Here is a 22,809-nt window from a genome sequence, read left to right as displayed (position 1 = left end):
GGCCAAATCTTACAATGCAAGAAAATTAAAAGGGAATGAGGCTGTAAATGAAAATGCTGTTATAGATGGATGTCTTCTAAGTGATATATGTGATAGAAGTGATTAGCATTAACTGATCTTCTTGAAGAATGTGCAAGTATAATTCATTATAATGGCTTAGAAGTGCAATTAGTGAACTATAGTGTAAATGACACTGCTGTTCATAGACCTACCCATAACAGTAATTATATTTGGAAAATTACTTAGTGAAAAATTGATTGAATGGGTCCTATGGGCATAGATAATTGAGATAAAAATATGTAAACAAATGCCCATTAATAAGTTTTACGGCAATTTTATATATTTACATGTTCAGCTAGTCGGGAAATATACATAAGGAATTAGAATTTTCTGGTGTTTAATTTTGAAGGCATGTTTAAATGAAAAAAATATTTATGCCTTTACAAACAATAGTATATGATTATTCTTGCATTGCATAGAAAGACTGTCATTTTCCCTTCACTGTGCCATGACACTTCGAAAATAGTGAAGTTTAGGAAAAAAATAAAGAAATGAAAAAAACATTTAACTTCAAGAAGCTTCTAGACGTGTAGCTTTAGTGTGGCAAATGCTAGGTCAGAGCAAAACCTGCCTAATGGTAGCTGCAGGGATTCCTGGGGCAACAAGAGCTATATTTTTGGTACCATAGTAGTATAAACTATGTAACAAACGTATTTTACAAATTGGTAAGTATTGACAGTGTCTCATTTAGTATGCATGTTCATTTGAGAACTTACTGCAAATACCTTATTGGCCTAATTATATTTGATTAAAAATATATAAATTTCTTGTTCTTTATGAGATGTCTAAAAGCCTTTATCTGATGCTGGCTTTTTGCTTAAAGACTCTGTATTTTCTGAAGAACTTCATGAATTAATGTACAGATATTTGGTTATTTTAAAAATAACCATTTAATTGACTCCACAAGCATAGCAAATACAGTATGGTGTACTTTTTCCCATACAATGTATTTTTCTGATTATTAGAATGGCAGTGTTTTCAGCTACAACTTAACTTACTTGATTATTTAACACAGGAAATAAGGACTACCAACCATCATTTAAACATATAACTTCAAGGGTTAATTCTGAAAACGAACTTGATGTGGAAAGATATGAGACTGATCAAGACAAAAATTAATGCTGGATAGCAGTGGCAAAATATTTCAGTTTTAGGCCCACAGGAGTCCCAGTGCAAATTGTTCCTGTGAATCTAAACCCTTCATCAATCAGATGTAAATTATAGCATGCATGACTGGCTGCCTTTCCCATTCCAGAGTTCCCCACAGAGAACAAGAGAGCCAACTGCTACAGAGGCTCAACTAAACTGCAGTCTCTTTTCTGCTCCCTTGAGGATATATACCAACACATCAGAAGAGACAGCATTCACTTGTATTTCACATCAGGATATCTTACAAAATCGTAGACAATGAGTCAAGCCAGCATCTTCTAGAAAAACTTTAAAGGAACCAGGAAGGGGATCATGGGAGAGACATTTACTGATACAACACTAAAAGCTTTCCTACTAACAATACTTTTCTAACTACATGTCCATGCTTTCTTTGAATAACTGGCTCAGAGAAATCAAACACAAGAGTCTGGATACTCACAGAAAGATAATTTTCTTCATAAAGAATAGGAGCATAAGACTTATTCCCAGCGTTCACATGAAACTGGCTGTCATAGACTTTCATAAGCAATATGAGAAACAAAAGCAGATTGTAAGCAACAAATTAAAAATAGAGCTGTTGAACCGCCTATGAGTGGATACCTGAGCTACCATGCAGGAGAACACCACCATTAATTGAATTTCAGCCACAGAGGGGAAAGCAATTCTTGCTGTGCTTGCAATCTTCACTCACCTAATTACGGGCAGAGTTAATGTATGAACAGACCCTATGATCTGTAAAAGCAAACCACAAATGTCAAGCCTTGTGAAGTAAAATCAGAAGACTAGAATATTTGAGAAAAGGTGAAGCTTAATGTAGTAGTTCTCAGATTTTCTAGAAAATCATGACCTCTTTTTGTCTCGCCAGTCTCCATGAAACTTTCTGAGTCAGCAGCAGCTCAATTTCTGCAGAGCAGAAGCTGTTAACGACCATCTGAAAGTATTTACACTAACTCACTGTCATAGAGCACTGGAGCTGCTGCTTAATTACAGGTAGTTAGCTGTTAGATAGCTGAGTAAACAGTTGCACCTTGTAATTATCTCACCTATTATCACCTCTCACTCCTAATACAAATTCTTCTGTGACCCATTTAGGAACTGTCATCTACTATTTTTTTAACACAGGGGGCAGTCAACATGGCTTCACCAAGGGGAAGTCGTGCTTGACCAACCTCATAACTTTTTACAAAGACATAACGAGATGGATAGATGATGGCAAAGCAGTGGATGTGGTCTGCCTTGATTTCAGTAAAGCATCTGACACAGTCTCCCACAGCATCCTCACAGTTAAACTGAGGAAGTGCGGTCTGGATGATCGTGTAGTGAGGTGGACTGTGAACTGGCTGAAGCAAAGAAGCCAGAGAGTTGTGGTCAATGGGGCGGAGTCTAGTTGGAGGCCTGTATCTAGTGGAGTGCCTCAAGGGTTGGTACTGGGAAAAGTACTATTCAATCCATTCATCAGCAACTTGGATGAGGGAATAGAGCGCACTAGCAGCAAGTTTGCTGATGACACCAGGCTGGGAGGAGTGGCTGACACGCCAGAAGGCTGTGCTGCCATCCAGCGAGACCTGGACAGGCTGGAGAGTTGGGCGGGGAAAAATTTAATGAAATATAACAAGGGCAAGTGTAGAGTCTTGCATCTGGGTAGGAATAACCCCAAATTCCAGTATAAGTTGGGGAACGACCTGTTAGAGAGCAGCATAGGGGAAAGGGATGTGCGGGTCCTGGTGGACAGCAGGATGACCATGAGCCAGCACTGTGCCCTTGTGGCCAGGAAGGCCAATGGCATCCTGGGGTGTATTAGAAGGGAGGTGGTTAGTAGGTCGAGAGAGGTTCTCCTCCCCCTCTGCTCTGCCCTGGTGAGACCACATCTGGAATATTGTGTCCAGTTCTGGGCCCCTCAGTTCAAGAAGGACAGGGAACTGCTGGAGAGAGTCCAGTGCAGGGCAACAAAAATGATTAAGGGAGTGGAGCACCTCCTGTATGAGGAAAGGCTGAGGGAGCTGGAGCTCTTTAGCTTGGAGGAGACTGAGGGGTGACCTCATTAATGTTTATAAATATATAAAGGGTGAATGTCATGAGGATGGAGCCAGGCTCTTCTCGGTGACAACCAATGATAAGACAAGGGGTAATGGGTACAAACTGGAACACAGGAGGTTCCACTTAAATTTGAGAAGAAACTTTTTCTCAGTGAGGGTGACAGAACACTGGAACAGGCTGCCCACAAATGTTGTGGTCTCTCCTTCTCTGGAGTCATTCAAAACCTGCCTGTATGCCTTCGTGTGTAACCTCATCTAGATGTTCCTGCTCCAGTGAGGGGATTGGACTAGACGATCTTTCGAGGTCCCTTCCAATCTCTAACATTCTGTGATTCTGTGTTTCAAACTCATTTTCAGCAGGGGCCACATCAGCCTCGCGGTTGCCTTCAAAGGCCGACTGTAATTTTAGGACTGTATAAATGTATCTAAAATTACAGTCGGCCTTTGAAGGCAACCGCGAGGCTGATGTGGCCCCTAGTGAAAATGAGTTTGACACCTCTGCTTTAATAGGTACAGATCCAGACGTGGGAGATGGGCAAATTTACTGCTCTCATCCTACAGCCTATTATATTTGACCTTTCCACGTGTTTATTTCCTTCTCCACTCTTTCTTGGTCTTGCCTAGTTAAATAGTAAACTTTCACAGAAATTCTTATCTGTGTTCCTATGATATGAGACTAGCATCATTGTTTCTCAAAACACATTATTAGTACTAATAGATTTTCAATAATGATGAGAATTAGTCTCTTCCTCAATTTCTCCTAAAACACTCTCCCCAAAGATTCTCTACAAAGGCTCATACAGGACATGCAAAATAGTTTACTGAGCTCAGAAAATGACTGTTATTCAGCTTTCCAAACACTCAGGACAAATATATTTGTATATATAGAGATATTTTGGTACTTTTTGCCATACTCCAATTAAATTCCTTTTAATTATTTTAAGATCACAATTAAATCTCTGTTACTTTCTGTATTGTACACATTTTCAAAAACAGATCTATTACCCTCTACTTTCTAAACAACAGGTTTAATGATACTGTTTGTCTCTGGGTACTGAGGAAAAGTCATTAATTCTTTTAATGATTTAGACTAAGAGATACTGTCTTTATGTTTGCCTCAACATCAGGAAAACTGTTATCTGTATGCCATGCTCATTTAGCTTATGAAATTGTCATCAAGTCTATGTACGACAGAAGTGGATACTCCCTTCTTTTTTGTAAATAATGCATCCTTTAAAAATGGAAAGCACAAAACTGAATTCAGCAAAAATCTAAAGGAAATCTATACTATCTTTGAGCTCTGAGGTTTAAATGTCTCTATCTTTTCTTCTAAGGTTAGAAAATCAACAACTTTCTCCTAATTGTTCAAATGTTGTATATGTATTATGCTGATCCTGTTCAGGACTTTGTATGAGAATCACTCTGGAGGAAATTATGCCAATGTATTACAAAACCAGCATTTTCCACATGCAATTCCAGAGGTTTTTGCTTTTCAGCAGATTTGAAAATAGCTGGTAAATGACTACTTATTTTGCAAGGGTGGATAACATTTTTACTTTTAAATAGATTACATGAATTAGACAAGAAATGCAAGGAATATACAGCAAGTGACAATGCACACAAATAAGAGATCATTAGATGAACTCCTTAATTATTGATGGTCCTACGTAGTTTTTTCCTCCAGGACAAAGTGTATTTATTTCCCCAGAAAACTAGCAGAAGCCCCCAACATCTGCATCAACACCTCTGATTTCAGAACCATAATTTCTACTCTTGCAGATTTCACTCAGAAAAAATAGTTGTAACCACAAACCTTTCAGAAATTACCTGAACTCTAGAGTTTTTATCAACAGTTGGAGAAGGCTACTACTCAGTAGTGCATTGTTACTATATGTTTTCAATGATGCTCAAATGTTTCAGCAAACCATCTCTTTGCCAGCTCTTGACAAAGTAGCCAACTACAAATCATGGTTTCATAAAGATAAATTCTGAGTGGATTTGAAATAAATCCCTTCAGGAGAAGCAGTGTCCACTAGATATGGGGTGTCAAACTCATTTTCTAACTACACCTACATTTATACAGTCCTAAAATTACATTCAGCCCTTTGAAGGCAACCATGAGGCTGATGTGTCCACAATGAAAATGAGTTCGACACCCCTGCGCTAGTTTATGGAGAAAATCAGCCACAAGATCTGCCTTATGATGCATACAGTCTAACCATGTTTCCATTAAGGGGAGAGGGTGGTGTGTTACCTTTTTTTTTTTTTTTACTAGTACTTGGTTTGATGTGACTCAGATTTCAAGAATTTTGAAACTGTTTACCGTTCATTGTTACATTTGCCTCTTAAAATTTCAGAAATCTTGCAATTACCATTTTATTAATACATTTTACCATAGACTCTTTGTATCTTAGAAAATTCTACTAATGGGTTCTGTTTATGACCCGTTCTCAAAATGAATATTGCATTTTTGAAAGCCACTCCATTATGATCACCTTCTGTTTGCTCTTGATTTAACACAATATTGCTCAGGATACCTATGATACTAAAGATACAAGCAACTATAAAAACAAACTGAAGAAAAATAGAAATACATAGTTTTACATGAAAAAAGTTAATACTATGGCTTTTTTTCATTTTAAAAAAAGTTACTAAAATTATGCTTATTTCTATTAAGGACCAACATAAGGAATCACAGGTGTATTCATAACTGTGACACAATTTGAATTAAAACTTTGTGTGCAACTATCAATTACCAAAAGTAATCACACAAACACATTCCCTCACCTTTCTCCCACTCTAGCTCTGCCGTAAGAGAAGCATCGACCCTGAAGCAAATCCCAACCATGAATATAGACCTGAAACCATCCAAATACACTTTACTCAAGAAGCTGGACATAGGCCAGCTCCTGTCTGGAAGCAATCTAAGCACGTTCATACAGCGTTGCGTGCAGATTTATAAGCCCTGCTTCTCCATGTTGATGTTCCCCGTGATGTTCACTAGAGGCTTTGCTACTGTTATTTATTTTATTTGGAAGGCACTCAGGTGCAATGGTGATGAGCTGCAGTACAAAACCCTGTGAGAGAGAGTGAGAGACTGTGAGACAGAGATGAGAATGAGACTAAAGACATTTTTATTACATTCGTCTTAGTTTGAAATTCATAATAGTGAAATTCTCTGAACAATGGACTTAAACTACAGTCAGCAACTCAAGAGGAACAGATTTCTCACATTAGCCTCTTGGTGTGTGGTGCCAAAAGGTCAAAAACATTGAATACGATTTAAATGTGTAAGTTGAGATTCTGTACAGAAACCACACATCTTGAAGTGGTGTGAGAAATGACCACAAGCCCTTTTAACACTAGTTTCTGTCACAAAGCAAATCTTCTCTAACACCAATCTTCTGATTATATTTTGCTATTCCACTAGTTAAAAATGTAAGGGAGGAAACTGCATCCTCTTACAGCCTGAATATTCTCTGTTCTGCTCTCAAGGGACCTTTACATATTAGACTTTGGACATCTAATTTTGTTCCCTTATTTTGGGATGCTACAAAATTGAGAAATAAATCATAATATTATTTATATTGTTGTGTAAAATCTATTTCTTTCACACACATATATAAAGAATATACCCCACATTTACACTCTGTTTCTGTATGTGCATAAAATTGCCACAAATAAAATGAGAGTCACAGTTTATCCTTTGCATCTGATAAGAAAAAAGTTTTAAGCCTTTTTATGGAGTGATAAAATAGAACACAAATTTTATAATTTATGGTTCACAGGATGCACCAATTGATATTATATAGAAATTTAATCAGTCTTGCAGAGCTCACAGACATATCACAGTAGGAGGTTCTTTTGACATTTCATGGAGAACTAGGCAAGATGAGGTACAATATGTGTGCATATTTCAGTATGTTATGTATTTTCTTAAGTTTTTATCCTTTTGGGAGTTGTCATCTTGAAGGAATCATTCCTTTAAAAGTTCTAAATACACTGAAAGATTGAGGCTTCAGCTTTTGTTTGAAGCAAAGCAGAGCTAGAAATACCTGCAGAGGTAGCCAATTTTTTTTCTGATATGGGCTTCACAAAACTGAGAAACATCTTTAACACTCTTTCTGTAGCTCTTGAAATCTGTCAGGTGTACAGCACCTGGCTGTAGTCACATAATCTGGCTACAACCCTAATGTCATGTAGAGTTATGACTGGGAACATTTTGCCACTAAGTCCATCAAGGGTATAGGATGAAAAAGTCAACTCAAAGCCATGGACCCTTATTTACCCACCCACAGCTACTCCATTTCTAAATTCCCAGCAATGAAGAACTGAGCCTAAGGAGGGGAATATAAAACTATTATTTCCATTCTATATTTTTATATTCTTATTTGCAGTATGTTGGTTTATGTAATGAACGGACAGTGCCATCATTTTACTTCATCTAGCAGCATTCCATTATTCTTAATTGAAACACCTTTGCCTCTGAAATGAGTTTAAGTCAGAGTTCTATAATTACATTTATGACTATTCAGTAAACCTACTTATACACTATTACAATACTAGTGCTTGTTGGACTGAACATCTAAAGCCTCAGGTACTTTATCGTAAACCTGTGACTGTGACTGTTATCTCAGAGCTTCTCATTAGGAATGTAGGCAGCAACTAAACCTTTTGATAAATGTTATCTGATACATTATTAAACATTTTGTGCTGCTATTATCAAATTGATAACTTTGTTCATTTTTCTCATTCTCTATAATTTTTTCTTATACCTTGAAGTTGTGGTTTAAATATACAACACACAGTACTCACTTTTTTGGTGGAATCAAACTCAATCTTTAAAGAGCTACCTTAGGAAACATCTTAAGGATAAATATAAAACACCAGAAATAGCTCAAAATTATATATCTGGCCAGATAGCATGCAACCAACTTAATACAATGTTCTACTATATTATAAGGTGACAATCTTTCTTGAGATTATGCAGCAGGAACAAGAATTGCAGCCATAAATTACTTTGGAGCTGGACTAAACATTTTTTTAAAATACCTTTTCCCAGTAAAAATATGCAGCATTTATTTCTTTGTTTTACTTCAAGATAAACCATGTTGTCTTAAATTACATGTAGAAAAAGTATCAACCCAGTAAAGAGTCCAGCTACAGTAAACTGATGATTAATGAATGAGGATGGGTTACCACTGGCTGATAGCTGTCTGGAGAGGTTTCCATTCTTAACCTGCTCTGTCCCCAAGGCAGGAAGGACAGTGATGTTCATGAAACATCTGGAGAACCTTGATGGTTTAAATAATGCCTTGGATATTAAGATAAACACACACATTTTTTTGGTAAACAGAAGTAGCTGAGCAGTTATTCAATAAGTGATCTCCCCACATTTGGAGCAGAGACTGGACAGAGGCAGGCAAACTGAACAGGTGGGAGCAAGAGATGAAAAGAATCACCCCAAGATGAACAACCACCTCTGTGAGGCAGCAGCCTGAGATAATAAACTGGTAGCAAAGTAGCGTATACATTTTCCTTATTCCATAACCTCCTGATCACTGAAGCTTGCTTTATAAAACCTAACCAAACAACAGCTATGGGGTAAAATTCTGGGTTAGGTAATTGAGATTCCAAAAGTAAATGTATTGATGTTTCCTTATGTTCATTGATTAGATAACTTCATCCTTTTGTATCCTGCCAAGTACTGTAAGCTTATTTGATTTTAGACAATCAAGAAAATTCCATTCCAAAAGAATCCCCAACATGGTCACCATGGTCACCAATTTTTCTTTTATTTTAACTTTTATTTTGTTTCAATGTAACCAAAAATTATGGTAGCAAACAACCTATTTAAAATGCTTAGAAACCAGACATCTTAGGAGTCTACAAACAAGGAAGACTAATTCTTTTCAAGCTAACTTGTGCCGTGGTAAGATATCAACTAATTTCAAAAGTTCTTTGTGGCCTATAGAAGTCTATCTATGACTCCTGTGACAAATTTTTTTGTTTACCATTGTTAGACCTGGGAAGTTGCAATTTGGGTTTTCACGTCATGATCCATCAGCAAAGCACAAAACTTCATCTGGAGAAATAGAGCATGAAATCACTTTCTCACCCTGCTTCTGTGCATCATACCTAACAACACTGAAACTTTAAAAAAAAATCCACACCACTACTAAAGTGGTGTAAAAATAAGTTGTCAGATTATTTTCTCAACTCAAAATCAAACCCAGAAGTACACATGCCTCCATTGGCAGCTAGAAATGGGAACACTTCATTGCAATTGCTGCATTACCTCTACCTATTATTTTCCATAATTAAAAACAAAAGCTAAAAGAACTTCTAAAAATGATACTTACAATGCATGTTTAAATCCTATACAGTTCCAATAACATAATAATGAATAGAAAGAAATTTCAAATGTTTCAGGATGCATAGCTTATTATTAGTAAGAAACACTGCTTAACATTAAAGACTTAAATAAGTAAAAATACTATCTGGATTCTGAGAAAAGAGAGCTAAGCAAAACTAACAGTCCTACAAAGTTCATCAGAAGGTTTATGTAGGCTTCCAGAATAAGAATACAGTACTCCTCCTCTTTCTGTAACTTTAAAATCAGCAGAACATCTTCAAACTAGACATTTTTCACTTCTTTTAGAACCTCACTTGTAATGGGGCACAGCATAAGTGAGCAGACTATGAAAATATGCTGTACATAATGCAGAAGTTTATTTATGAAAAGAGTTATTCATAAGGCTGTAGGTTTCAGATATCAGATACAGAAGAAAAGTTAAAAATTAAAAGTAATTTTTTGGACCAACTTGATTAAGTAGTTCAAAGACTGTTTCAGGTCTGAGGGGTTTTTTTACTTACCAAAACCCTGTTACAACTCATTATTATTCATTTTCACTTGCATCTCGACCTAGGTCTCATCCTTCTCCATTTTTATTTCAGCCTCAACTCTCATTTCTAGTTCGGTCTCAGCCTTGCATGGAAACTGGGAGGCAAAAGGACCTTCCTAAGTACTCTTTGTCTGCCTATGCTGTGAAACTGTTATCATCAACCTTTAGAGGATGTGAGACTGACATCCCAAAGGCATTCCTGATATTGGTCTGCAATTAGAGATGAGTGTGAAGGGTGAATAGGAGTGACCTTGCTGATCAGGCAAGATGCAGGTGTACGAAGAGAAGGCCTATCTTAGCTGTGAACATCACAATATATGGAAAAATCACCATTCAATCTTATCTTGCTTCTGCTTCTTATTCAGAGCTTCAGATCAACTCCATGGTGGTGTGTGGAAAAACAAAACAAAAACCAAAACAAAAAACACAGCAACAACAAAACCTAACCAGTGAATAAATCTCACTAGTCAAAGAAATGTAGTGCACTTGAAGGAGATCTAAACTCTTACACAGTATAGAAGCTGCTTAAAAGTTTCCACAACTTTAGGAAGTTGTTTTCATGCAAAGAAAAGGAAAAGTCTCAAACAAAGCCTCCAATCACCTCATTAGAAACAAGTACAATTAAAAGTACAAATTTAAATTACTAGGTGTGTGTCGGAGAAGTGGAAACAAAAAAGTCAGTTAAAGCTTCTTCATTTGTAGCTGCTTACTCAGGTCTTCTTTGGCTGGCACAGTTGATTAAGATAATGATTTATCAGTCAAATGACAGCTCTGTTCTTGTCTGCTGCTCGCTGTTCAAGCTTCCCCTGTCCTGTCTTTATCCTTTAATCCTCTGCTTCTTTTCTGTTTACCCCCTTCTATCTTTTTTGTTGTTATTGAAGGGAAAAAAAGAGAAAGTAGGTTTTAATCTTTGCTCCATGCTTCCCCCTAGTTAGAGGGAAATTATCTTCAAAAAGGCAAAGCAACTGGGTACTGTGGTTAACTGAAAATTCTTGACATCTGCTCCAGAGATGGAGCAGAATTGTGACTGCCTGCTGCCTAGAAGGGTATAAAATTGTGGGTCTTACTTCCCTGATGCCTTTGTCGTTCCTGGACAGACTTCCTCAGTCACCAAAGTGCTCAGACTGGCCCCTTCCTGAATATCTAATCCATGTTTAAAGAGGGAAGCTCTCTCACAGTTGTAAACAGCGCTAACATTTTTGTGGGTATTTGAAAGTTAAAGTGTTCACACATTGCTGCAAATCCCTAATGCAACTTGAAAGTTGTACATTTTGAAGGAGATGAAAAGATGAACATAGGAGGAGTTGATAAGACAAAATTCAGGCTCTTTTCCTTGGATCATTAAGCACAATTAGTTGCACCACCCTTGCTACAATGCAATAAGAGTAAGCACTACAGATATAATAAAAGACAGTACATCGTTGATAACCAATCTATATTCAGCTTACTGCCACCTGTAAATGCAAGCAATATGTTTCTTTTTAACAGGCCTGGAAAGTGGCTCCCAGGATACCTTTAGGTAATGTGTACTTTTTGAACTAATTAATCACTGGATGTCACCACTGCTCCACTCCACTGCATATGAAACAGCAGTTCTCTGGCACTTAAACATCTTAGGCAGAAAGAGGTTCAAGTACAATACTTTAAGAGAAATATAACTTCAGTGCAAGAGAGATTAGCAGGAGTTGATTCCAAACAAAAATGGGCAATTTATCAGTGTAGCTTTTGTATTATGGATGAGTTTCCTTCATTATTTGCATTATTTTCATGCATATCAACTGAGAAGTTTTCCCTTTTTTTTCCCTTTTAGTAACACATTTAGTGACTGTTCTTTTGGGGAAAGTGGACCCAATAGACACATATTGTAGGAATAAAGGCTGTTTAAACTCTCTGCCAATGTACATTGGCCCTGAGATCCTTGCTGATACTGTGGTTTATAGAGAAGAAAGGCAACATTTTTTTCCAAACATATGCCTTTTTTGTCATACGTACAAACAGAAGCAGGACACCAAAGTATGAATTTTCACTAGTGACCCTAAGGCAGAATAGGAACAGAGGTCTCCAGAGGGGAAAGGCTAATGCACTAACCTACTGCACCACCAAGTCCCCTTCACTTTCCAATTATCACAGAACCTGTCCTACTGCTGTGACATTCTCCCTGCCACACAGGTCAAAAACTGAGTTACTGTCAAAAGCGATTCATCTATCAGCTGGCTCAGGAATTCTATAGAATAAAATGACTGGTGCTTTTCCTGAGTATGGTTGCAATACTTCAGATTTACCTTCAGGTTTTTTACATCTGAAAACACGACTGCTTTTTCATTCATACAGTATCATGTCATATCAGATTTAGAAACATCTTGTAAGAGGGGAAAACCTCAGTGGTATATCTTTCATAATAAAGTTCAGGTTTGTACTTACCACAAAACAAAGACCTCTGCTCAAATAGCTTTATTTCTAATGCATAAAATTAGGTCTGAGAGGTCTATTTTTAAATATGTAGGCACATTACAAATTTGATCCAAAGATACATGCTCTTTAACATGCATTTTAGTTATGAAAAAGTAAGCTGTTTATGAACTCAGAAAAATAACATATACTTAAAACTCCAAATGCCACAATATTTTTCCTCCCTAACTTTCCTGTATCCGGCACCTTATAAAAATAGCTATTAAGTGACCCTACGCAATCATTCACAAGAGTGGCTTATTGGTATAAAAGCCCCAACATTCATGCCCTGATTAAAACAATATTTTCAGATTTAGCAGATTTACTCCAATGTTGAAAACTCCTTTCTCCAAATACTCTTTCAATAGTATGAGATTTCTCTTCCTTGAAGGATTTAATAATTTAGTACTGCAGATTAAGCAACACTGAGTGGTTACAACCTGTGAATCCTTTTTGCTCTCTTTTTAAGGTTATTATCTTCATTTTGCCTCAAATTGTCACACAAGCTTACTAAAGATGCTATTAATAAATATTTATGAAGTTCTTGCCCTCAATGGTATGAATCAGTGAGTACAAAATTAGATATTTAACAGATTAATCAAAGTCTACATTTTATACCAACAGTTAGCTGCAGTTATTTTGGTGTTTAAAGACTTTCCTTCCTCCTAAACTTCCAGACACTTTCCAGTTCCACTTTTGTTGTAAGCCCAGAAAAAAAAAAAATAAAAGGCAAACCAACCAACCAACAAAACAAAGCAAACAAACACTTGCAGAATTTCAGAGTACTTTAATACACTTGTTTATTCTGACTGTTTTATAACTGAGGTCTCTAAGTCAGGATCCTCCACTAAAAATTCTCCTCTAACTTCAAAAAATTCCACCCAGGTCTCTGCCAGCTTCATTGATCCAACCGCAGTTCTATCAGTGCTGTGTCATCACTGCCCTGCCAATCCTTTGCATTTGCTTCACGCAGACATAGTGTGTATAAAACAACTGTCAGAAAAGTATTAAACTGTTTTTTTTCCTAAATATGTGTTCGAAACCAAATCCTGCAAATTTGTCAGGTATTGGTCATATAGACCAATTTTACATTGTACAGCTTTACAAGAGATTCTTAGGGTAAAACATTTGCTAATATCTGTTCCTCACACATCAAGCTAATAACTAATGAAGTGTGGCTAAAACACCTAGCAGAATGCTTATGAATTTTTATTTCATTAAAAATCATAGCATATTATTGACTTTTAACAGATTTACTAGAAAAATTCCAATTAGAAAGTTTCAATAATGAAACAGAGAAGGAATTTCCCCTTCTTTATGGAAGCCATCCTTCAAAAATTGTGAATTAAATAAGCCTCTGAACAAAAGAAACAAGATCATAGCTTATTATTACTATCAGAGAATAAAAATAAATGCAGTTTCTCATATTCAAAATATAATTTAGTATGAGAAAGAGTCTCAAGCAAAACCTGATATTTTAGTTGCATTTTATAATAATTGCTCTTGAACCAGAATTATTCTTACATTATTTTTCAATAACATTTTCGAACACTCTATATATAACTTTTAGCTTTTTACTTTTATTTAATGGCCTCATATTATGTAACGTTAGTACATCAATCTTTAAATTACAGTCTTTTAAAGGAAACCCTAATTTTATATATTATATGTATTGTTTACATATATTAATCAAAACTTCCCTGCAAACAGTGATTCACAACAGAAAGAACAGGAATGATTACATGGACTAAAATATCACAGCAAATACCTCAGATGCTATTTCCTTAAAAAGAATCCACCACCTCTTGCTTTAAAGTAGGTAAAGCTAATGTTTTGGTCTGTGAAAAAGTAATCTGCAATTAGCCAGTAGCACATAGTAAAATGATTTTTTAAAGCAGTAAAATGATTTTTAAAGCAGTTCCAAAAGCTACTTTTTTTTTTTTTTTTAAATCAGCTAAAATATGTAGATAATACGTTGGTTTGATTGCCTATAATATTTAGTCTTCATCAGCTGTGAAAAGATTTTCTGTGATTTAAAATATCTAGAATTTCAGCTAACAACATGGAGTTTCTTTGGAAGAAGGAAAATATTTTAAAATAGCAATTACCACCATAATTGCAAATAGCTGAATGTTTTTGAATTTTTGATGGTCTGATTCTAGGCTTGATTTGCAACATCATCTTTGATTGCATTCCTCTGTGAATCTTCTTGTTGACATTCAGGTTTTTGCAGTGTTTCTTTTTTATTATTATTATTATTGGCATTGGCAGAAACTCCCATCTAAAAACTGGGTAAACTGTAGGTTGAAAGAATCAGGAAAGGTGAAGGTAAAGATTAACAATTAAAGGTGTTCGTGAGTCTTTCACATGGAAAACCCATCTTCTTGCAAATATAATATGTATTATATTCCAAAGGGTTCTTTTAAGCAGGTCTGATAAAGGAGTTACTCTACAAAATATTTTTAATTGGAATGAGCTTATAAGAAAATATTAATAGTTACACTAATAGATTCCTTTTAGCTGCTATTCTTTATTTCATTTCACTTCAGAAGCGAAACTACAAAACAACCAGATCACCAGCTCAGTCTCCCTCCCATCACCTTCTAATTCAACTGAACACAGTTCTTCCTCAGGCTGAAGCAAATATTCATAGTCCTGAATACATACTGTATGCCCATACATAACTCTTTTTCTACAAGATTTTCAGAAAATCTAATTGCTTGGTACCATCCATCGTATTGACAAGAACCACAGCAATTATAATTGGCAGAAATGAGTCTATGAAAGGTTTCATACGATTTTGAAACTGCTTCTAGAAGTATCACTAGTGGCACACAGTTTGGAAAACTCCTTCTTACTTGATAGTACTTTGTGCATTTGTATTTTTATTTCTTAGAGAGGGTAACTATTGATGGAGTGCTGTAGAATAATACATGACTACTCATGGAAAAACCTTTAAATAAAGTAGTCTTAAATTGCTGCTTAACGCTGATACACACAGTCTAAAAGAAGCCATTTGAGAGAGGGCAGAAAAATGTGGATGACCAGGTGAATCATTTACTCCCGTCTATCAGAATCATAAAGAATGGTGGACAACACAGCTACAAATCAATTATTAAACATGAGTACAATTCATTGTAAGTAACACTATATAACAATTTAGTAAGAACAATTGACTCTTCTCAGAGTTCATAATATGGATTACAAAATAATATCAATACACATATATAATTTACACTATATTTTACAATATTTCAGTACTTAATAAACATGAAGAGGCTGAGGAAAATCATAGAATAACTACGGGCATATCAAAGACAAAAGTGTTTTGAAATGCACAGTCTGATGAGTCATTTTTTGTGACTAGTTATATTCTAAAAAATTTCCTTTCACTCTCCTTTTTAAATTCTGTTGGGCTTTTTTTCAAGCACATCCACATTTGTATATATTTGCCCTTCAGACATTGCAGGATTGTCTGATGGAATAAGAGTGAAATGGGACCTTCCAGAAAGTGAAGTTTCAGTGTCAATTTATGAATTATTTTCCTTCTTCCTTTTGTAAAATTTCACGTGAATGCAATTCAAGAGGTGAGGAAACTTTTATTTTTAATTGCCTCACCTTCAAATTTGTGGGTTGTCTGTGATGGATTGAAAATCAACTATTTGTTTACCTGTACCTGCAAGGACAGGAACTTAGAATTTTTTAAGTCTGCATTCGTAAATTTGAAGAAATTGTTCTGCGCTCGGTTGTATTTTGTACCTGTATTTAGTATTTTTCCAAAAGACATAACTAGTAAAAAAACAAAGAGATGGAGAATATCCCACCTGTTTTGAAAGTCAGACCATTATGAGCTGGATACGGTAATTATTATCTTCAGGGTTATGAAATGTACTGAGCATATGGCAATTTACATTTACTTAATTACACGTAGACTTAATTAATAGGCAGGTTTACCTGTACATTTACTAACACTTGCTCTCCTTTAAAAAAAATAATCATGTTAAGTGTTAGCATTAGACAATGGAAATATGTTCTTTGATAGGAAAAAATGCACTAAAAAATCCTAGTAATGTGTGCTTCTTACTACTACATATATTTCTAAAAAATTCAAAGGAGTAGCTTAATAGTTTATCTAATTAAATAGTTTATCAACTGGCAGTGGATGCTTAAGGAAGGGCTTTCAAGGATCAGACATTTTCTGAACTGTCGCTCTTAAATGTCTGACAATAGGTATTTAAAAATTGGATTGATGTAAAATGCCCAGAACAGAGGCTCTTAGTGGAGTTTGCTGCCACTCACCAATTTATTTTGTCAGAAATAAAAGATCATTCACCAAAAGGTTGGGAGAAAACAAGCAAACAAACAAACCCCACCATTATATATTCCTAAAATCATATATTTGTATATGATTTATATATAAGTGGCGACCTTTCCAATAAGGAGCTTATATTAGTACCAATTTCACCAGTTAAAACTTAACAAAACAGGAGTAACAGAGGATGTTTAACAATCACTAAACTGGATAATTTTATACATGCTCATTAACAGATCACTATTCGCTTTTTTTTTTTTTTACAAAGTGAAAATAATAACAAAGCGTCTTTTTCCAGCAACAATTCTAGTAAACCCCAAATAAGATTTTCTTCTGCTTTATTAATTCATAAAAATCTCCTAAACTTTATTTGAAAGCATGCCATAATCATACATGATTTGCCTTTTCTACTCTCCTGTGTCTACCTGGTTTTCAATCTTTTCCTCTTTTTTTCATAAGTTTCTCTTTTTTTTTTCGTAAGTTTCTATAGGCCTCCTATTGTATATATGAATATACAGTATCTAGTAAAATAGGGTCCAAATGGTAGTGCACAGTTCTTACTAGATAATAAAAAAAGCAGTAACACCAGTAACACGTCAGAACTCTAAACTGCTAATTCCTGTTTTCCTTGAAAAAGGTGCACTGTATCAACTCTAATAACTGAGAGATGCATTCCAGCAGTAAATGCTCACCATGGACAACTATATACAATTAATTCACCAACCAATTACAAAACTGGGCAATTTTCCAACTCCTGTACCTGCAGAGCAAACCAGTGACACATTCTGCTTGGTTCTCTTCACCAAGCAGATATTTGCAACAACGTCTCACAAGTGCTGTAAGGCAACGGAAATCCTTTAATTTTAATAACATCCAATCTGCCTGTCAAATCAAATTATTGTCTCAAGGACAAGTAATAAAGACAACTTGAACACACTGTGAGTCAGGAGTAATAATTGATCTCGAATATTTTTTCCCATGCTATGACCCTTGTGCTTCAAAGGAGCACATCCCAAATACTTCAGAAAGCTCAAGCACAGCCACTTCAAAGCCTGGGGAGGCTATTGTGGTCATGCTACAAGAAAGATCAGTTCATATCAGTTTCCTCAGAATTCCACACCAATATACTTTATTAATGTAACTAAATCACATACTTTGTGATGCAAATGTGTAAGTGAATTTATATTTATGTTAATAACAGTTTAAGTAGGGTAGACTTTCCTTCAAATAGGCCAAATGGGAAATGTTCACGTCATCTTTTGACCTCCCAAAAAATTTCCTTCTGTTCTTACAATGGGAATAATCATTCAATTTCAAAAACTTTTCTATGAGATATCATAGATGTTTGCATATGTATTTTTATATGTCCATTGCAATAATGGAAATTTCATGTCTAAGCTTCTGAAAAAAATATTAGTCACTATAGTCTTTTTTCATGTTTTCATCCAGAAGTTGTTTCCTTTCCTGAAATTCTTAAGCAGTTCATAATATAATTTGTAATTTTCTTCTATAAATTACATTTCTTTCCAGACATGAATGTGAAAGACACAGAAATTAGTATTCTTTATTACTGAGCTGTCTCTTTCCATCACAGAAGGAGAAAGATCCATTGTTTGCCAAAAGCCAACATTAAAAATGGTTTAAATGTGAGCCCTATAGCAAGGGAAAAGCTTCCTGGCAGGTTTGTTGAAAAAAACCCCAAACAAACAGAAAAAAAACCAAAACAAACAACTGCCTAAGTGAATTATTTCTTTGCTAGACTTTAGCACAGAATAGTGCACGTTCTGAACAGTCTTTCTGCATTGTCACTCCTTTCCTTCACGTATAAAAATGAGTCTGAGATCTATTATTATTATTATTATTATTATTATTATTATTATTATTATTATTATTATTATTATTTAATAGCTAGGAATAAGATGAACTTTGATAATGCCATGAAATCAAGAGGAGTTTGTAATGGAACAGAATGCAGTGCATCTTTCTTTAGAAAGGATTACAAATCAAACGAGAAAAGAGATTTTTCTACCTAAATAACAAAACAGACATCCACTCTCATCTCTATCACCTCTAGTGTGCACAGTGGACCATTCATAAGTAAAGCAGTCAAGATTGTTCTTATGCTAAATAAAAAAGTAATTTAAAGTGATAATTTATATCAGCAGGCATATTAGATAAAATAAAAAGGAAAGAGTAAGATTTACAAACCGAGTGAGGCATCTGAAGTGCAACTTTGATTGAATAGTGGTATGTAAATGGAAGACATAAAAAGACTCACATAATCACATGAGCTTTTATCGCTAATATTCCCAAGTTGCCTAGCATTCTGCTTTTGCACATGTCCAGAACTACTCCAGATAAATCAAGGCTGAGAAGCTCTACCTAAATCTGACTGAGGTTCTCAGACTAAGCAGTTCCGTGATTCATCTTCACTGGAGCACACAAGCTCCCTCACTGCCCATCACACAAGGAGCCTTGGCACCGGACCCGCTGTGAGACAGAGTCCCACTCAAATTCTCCACGTATTAAACTTGGCGTATGCAACACAGAGACTCACTCAATCTACGTTCTTTCACAGCTCCACCTCCCTGAACAAATTCCTATACACACATATTCAAAACAACCTTAAAAGCTTTCAACACGGCCACCTTGGGAGATTTTCTTTCAAGTAGCAAACTGTGAGCTATAGTGTTTGCGTTCCACTCATTAATACCAGCTGTTAATTTCTAGATGTGTTTATTGATATGCTATTATCAATATATCCTATATTCATAGACAATTCAAATAGCAATCAGGTGCAATGGGAATGGCATATTTACAGCATATAAACTAACTATAGAGAAAAAAATACTATTGCTGACACAATTCCTCAATACCACCTCGAAAGACACTATCAACTGGCATACATATGCAAACAAGTTCAAACAGATTTCACATTGCTAATATGGAACTAGTTTATCCCGCAAATGCACAGTGTCCCCTGCTGTGATGAAAGGAGACATACCCAACATATTAAAGTTATGCTGAACAAAGAAAGAGATTTTAGGAAAAGACCCAGTTGTTATAAAAGTACAATATTAAAGCATGTTCTCCACAGCACCAGTATCTATTGAAGAAAGCAATATAGCCTTATATTTAACTGCATCCTCAACTTGATATTGAAAAAAAAAATGCAGAAGAAAAAGGAATCATCATTTAATATCGAAAATTATATTATTTGCTGATGAAAGTAATTATTTGAAGTCCAACAACCAGGATTTTCATAACCAGCTTCAGTCACTTCATAATACACAAATCTGCAATTTGGCTACAAGTATGTACCCCTGCCATACAAACAGAACTAACCTCACCTCTTTCTGCTGAACTAAAGGTTGATGTAAACACTCATGAACACTGTGGTTAAGGAGATGTGTTGAAAGATCAGCTGACTGCGCACATCAACCAAACATCACCAGGAAACATTTTATGGGCAGCAAAAAAGTAATTTTAGATTTCAAATTTTATCCTATCAAAATAATCAGAAAAAAGTCTAACAATTTTAGAACACTCCAAATGCTTTCATGTTGATTTTGCAATTTTTAGTACAAATTAACTAACAGCTATTACTAACATTTTTTAAAGCTAGACTTTAAAAAGTCTTCACTTTTAATAATTTCAATTATCTAATTGCAAAAATTGAAAGACTTCACTTTTCAAATTAAATTGGGGTTCTTCTACTATTTACCCATGCAAAGGTCCCTTCCAATTTCAAAGCGTGAGTTATTTTTATTGAAAAATAATTCTGGTGGAGAATTTCAAATCAAGTGCTACTATCAGTTCTTCTGAGGTTGAGAATAAATTTTAATTGTAGAGCTCAATGTGTTAATATTGTCTTTCTTTAAAAAAGTTATTAATTTTCATAGGAAAAGAAAAATAATGAGCCACAAATAGCTATCAATAATATTTTTCAATTTAAAAAATACCTATCCCATGGCATTATTTATCTTTTTTGTATCTCAATTTAGAAAAAAATGTTGAAAAATCAGTGAATTTACCACCTCTGTAGAAATTCTAGGTCTGTTAATTTGTGCACACTAAACCTTTTGAAAGCAGCCAACTCAAATCTTTCCTCTTATTTACATCTGACTTTTTGCCCTTGTTTTTCCTATTCTCTGAAGCATTGCTTTATTTTTTGAAGAAGACAGCTGAAACTGGAGAATACGCTCTTTATTAAATACCTTACACATTACATATCTGGTTACCTATACAGCATAAGAAATCAAAACTCTAAGAAATTTTACAGAAACTATCCTTGAAAACAAATTTATCTAATGAATTAATTGGAGATAAGTCTATACACAGATCTTCATGAAGTTCAAGTAGTTAGAGGAGCATGACACGGAGAAACAATCGCTGTCTTCTTTCTCATCTTGGTTCCTTGGGGTTTGTGCTCTTGTTGTTCTTATTACTATTATTATTATACATTTCAGGATTGTGCAGTATTGCCAGTTTTGATAGTCATATCAGTTTTCTCATTTTGCCTCAGCAAAACCACTGCACCCATGAGTAACATGAGTAACTCTCTTCCGCTGGTTCCCTACACAGGTCTGTATCTTGGTGCCTGGTGTCACCAGTGGTAGCCCCGTTGCCTACATCAGGTGAGGTGTCTGACCGTTCAGGCAGCACCTGCTGCTCAAGCAGTTGCTTCTGTCTCCTCAGGGAAATGTCAGGAGGAGTATATTGATTCAGCTAATTCATTTTTAGGCTAGTAAATGATTTTAATGGAAGAAAGATTTGTCATGATATGCATGCTCAGTCTGATAGCGGAATGCATCAAGGCCAGGCTCCTTTCAAGGAAACCTTTTTTTTAATGGCATGACCCAAATTCAAAGTTCAGAAAGTGTGGTTGACAAGACTTTCCCTTTGCAAGAGCAAGGATTTCATTACACTACGACCAACAGCTGTTTTCATACGATCAAGAAAAGGAGACATTTGCAGCTTCAGAATACAACATAAACTAATTGCAAGAAGATCATGCCAGACTGAACCAATAGCTGTCTTTTAACAAGACAACTGATATGCTTGATAAAATACCTATTTGGATTTCTGCAAGGTATTTCATACAACACATGTGAAAAAGGTCAGTTGAAGTCGAAAATACACAGACTAGCAGTGAAATTGAAAGTGGGATAAGTAACTGGCTAAAGGAGAAACGGCAATAGTTTCTAAAAGAAAGTCCAAGAAAACATTTCTATTAGAAAGAGCAAAAATTCCTAAGATGGAGTTTGTTAAGTTTATGATGACAATACAGGAAACTTGGAGACCAAGAAGGTCTCTGTTGGTCCTGGGTTTCAAAATTTCTTTTTCTTTATATTCTTTTATCTAATTCTGTTATATTAACCACCAGTGTATCACCACATTCTGTACAAAGCCTATCATTTTTTAAGGTACATTTATCTCCTGAACTACTTGATTTCAATTACCCAAAATAATATTATTAGGACTCATCACTCATGGCCTAAGCAATAAGATCTGTCACACTCAAAAGCCCATTTAAGCCAGTGAAAAAGTAATCAATGTATTTCTTTTCTACCACTAGCTTTACTGTTGTGCCTTTTCTGCTTCTTTCATTCTTATTAGTTGCCTTTCTCAATTATTCACCATTTCTCCTGCTTTTCTGTTTTTTTTCTTAATATTCATTAACACTTGTTAACACTGTTTTCCTTAGCGAATATGAGGAATGCCAATAGCAATGATACATTCTTTTGCACACCTTGCCTGCCAGATTCACAGTTCAACTTTGCTTTTGGAAATCATCTTGTCTAAACCACGGATATCAACACTACAGATTTGGGAGACACTAAACAAACCCAAAATATATTTAAGCCTTTCTCCTTTGTCCTCACCTACTTGAAAAACA

General features: G+C 35.4%; 1 long non-coding RNA gene across 3 annotated transcripts in view; it reads right to left on the bottom strand.

Moving 5' to 3' along the window:
- The window catches only part of LOC135579018 (uncharacterized), a 147,225-nt gene that overhangs the window by 50,834 nt on the left and 73,582 nt on the right, over window positions 1–22,809 (bottom strand). The gene's annotated exons all lie outside the window — the stretch shown is intronic.

Source organism: Columba livia, chromosome 3 (genome assembly GCF_036013475.1).
Source record: "Columba livia isolate bColLiv1 breed racing homer chromosome 3, bColLiv1.pat.W.v2, whole genome shotgun sequence".
NCBI classification, from domain to species: Eukaryota; Metazoa; Chordata; class Aves; order Columbiformes; family Columbidae; genus Columba; species Columba livia.
This window is presented reverse-complemented; position numbering and strand designations above follow the sequence as displayed.